A 2,704-nucleotide genomic window follows, 5' to 3' on the forward strand; every position below is an offset into this window, starting at 1 on the left:
GGGGCGCCAGAAGTTAGCCTCGTCTAGTGTGCAAAAAAACCTGGCACCAGCCCTGACGGGGAGGCATTTAAATGCCTCCCCACTCTCTCCCCGGCCCTTCCTGGCTTGCGTGCCAAGGCAGGTGAGCCAGGAGAGGGCGGGGGGGGGAGGCATGGGGGGGGGAGGGGGGGGGGCGGGGGGGGGGGGGGGGGGGGGGGGGGCCTCTAGAAGCAGGCTGGCTGGGTAAGCAGAAAAGGGGGGGAGGCATCTTCAAAAGCCTCCCCTTCCCTTCCCCAGCCAGCCTGCCAAGGCGGGCAGGGGGGAAGCTAAGCGTGAAGGGGTTTAAAATTTAAACCCCTTCTTTCTGGAGTCACGCCACCATCTTTCCATTGTATTCTATGGCCCCATAGAATCTAATGGAATGATGACTCTAGAGAGACTCTCTTCGCTTCCCCCCCACCCCAGCCTGCCTTGGCAGGCTGGCTTCAGAAGGGAAGGGGAGGCTTCCCCCCCTTCTGACATCACTTCTGACATCCCCCTTCCCCCCCTTCTGACATCACAATGCAATTATGCTAATAGACTATTAGATATGCTAATGAGCTCATGCAGCTCTTTTTTATGAAATGACCCCTGCCGATGGCAATTCGTTAAATCTGGCTAACATAAATGCCTTTCTTTGATGGTGGTCAGTTAGAGAACAAAAATAAGTAGCTGTCTGGCCCAGTGTCTGGGATAATCCCAGATGAACTGGGGAACAAGTTTTCCTGGCTGCCTCAGTCAGGCCCTGAAATTGAATATCTAGAAGTCTACTTTTAATTATATAAAATATTGTGGAGGCAGATGATAAGTAAAGCGGGTCTAGATGTAATCCTAAGGACCTAAATTTTTTGGACTAATTTCAGCCAATTAGGTTCATAATGATCTGTCAGCATTAAAAAGGTAAAGGAATTCGGGTCAGGGTTAAACAGAAGGCGCAGCCAGAATTTGATGGTTAGAAGCCAGGCCTGAGTTTCCAGCAGCATCTGGCCAGTTTCAAGACAGATTGCAGCGTATGGGACACAATTAGGGAGTCCAAGGATTTTCCGCAAAAAAAAAGAATTGTAAACCCTCTGCTGATTGGTTAATTGCGCTTATCCAAATGGGAGCGCCATATAGAAATTGTGAAGTAGATTTTGCATTGAAGGCTTTTAAGGCCATTGGGACATATCTATTGCCTCTCAAGTAAAAAAAGCGGACAATGGCCTCAGCACTGTTTCTTACTAGAGTAGTAGCACATTTGCGGTGAGTAACCCAGCTCCCATTGTAGTAGAAATTGATCCTCAAGTATTTAAATGATTTAACCTGCTCAATGGGATTTCCCTGGATTGTCCATGTGAACTGTTTCCAGGATTTGGAAAAAACTAGGATCTTTGTTTTCCCATAATTCAAAGTTAACCTGTTGTTGTTACAGTAGGTCAAGCATTGGTCTAAAAGACGCCTCAGTCCGATTCGAGAACATAAGAATAAAACAGCATCATCTGCATATAAAAGAACTGGGATATGGCATTGGCCAATTTTGGGAACATGTCCATCAGTTTTGAACAATGATGGAGCCAGGTCGTTTCTATAAATAAATATATATCAGCTCAGCTCTGCAGCCTCTTCTCTTCTGTTGGCTGTTGGCAGTTAGACAGAGAGGCATGGAACTTGTTAAAAGCAGAGCACGTTCATCATTTATTCCTGATTGTGAACACCTCTCCCCTGCTGAGGTTTGGGTTTTAGGTGGACTCACCTGGCACTTATCCACACAGGGGTCACTGGGGAGGGTGTGGAAAGGTTTCCAAATGGTGGCTCCAGGATTGCAGAAGGTGGGAGGCACTGCTCATTTCTGGCACTGGGCTTCAAGGGGCCACAGAGAGGTGTACTCAAGGCAGGAGCAGCAAGAGGGAGTCAGGATGTGGAAGGGGAGGATGCTTCACCCCACCCTCTGAATCACTGCTGTCAGAGTCCTACTCTCCAGAGAGTGTTAGCAACTGCTGGCATCTCTGGGCAATGCTGACAACTCTTTTGCCTCTGTGGTAAGCCCCAGGAACAGATCGGGAAAGGAGGCTCTGAGACCCCTGGTGATGCCCTGCTAGGGCCAGGCTCCAGTATGCTGGCAGGATGGGTTTGTTGCCCCAGGGGCCTGTGGTATGCAGGGGGTGGAGCAGGGGTCACTGGGGGAGTGAGGGGAGCATTCTGCAGGGGGTTGGACTAGATGACCCTTGGGTTCCCTTCAATCTCTACATTTCTGTGTATTTTTGGGTTACAGTCCTTTCTCTCACTAGCGGAAAATTCTCAAAGCCCAGATGAAACCACAGTCCTTTAAGGTGGGATGGGCTGCAACTGTCTGTGCAAGCACAGCTCTACAAGGGTCTCCCTCTGCATGGGGTGACAATCTCGCCAGCTCAGTCTGTTGTCGTTACACCAATAAGGAGCCTTCTGGCACCTTAAATTAACAGATGCATCATGTCATAAGTGTTCATGGGATGCAGCCTTCTTCCTAAAATGTCTGATCTGTATTTTCACTGGTGCACAAATCCTACACTTTCATAAGAAGAAAATGTGCAGTCAGAAGAAGACAAACTGCAAGAATTATTCAGAATGTAGAATTCAAATGGACTTTGGAGTCATAAATTTATCACCTGTTCTAATAGATATTATCTCTGAAATACAATGTTATTTCTGCTTTGTTTTTCTGCTAATG

The sequence above is a fragment of the Gekko japonicus genome, unplaced genomic scaffold, assembly GCF_001447785.1.
Source record: "Gekko japonicus isolate JY-2015 unplaced genomic scaffold, Gekko_japonicus_V1.1 scaffold5364, whole genome shotgun sequence".
NCBI lineage: Eukaryota > Metazoa > Chordata > Lepidosauria > Squamata > Gekkonidae > Gekko > Gekko japonicus.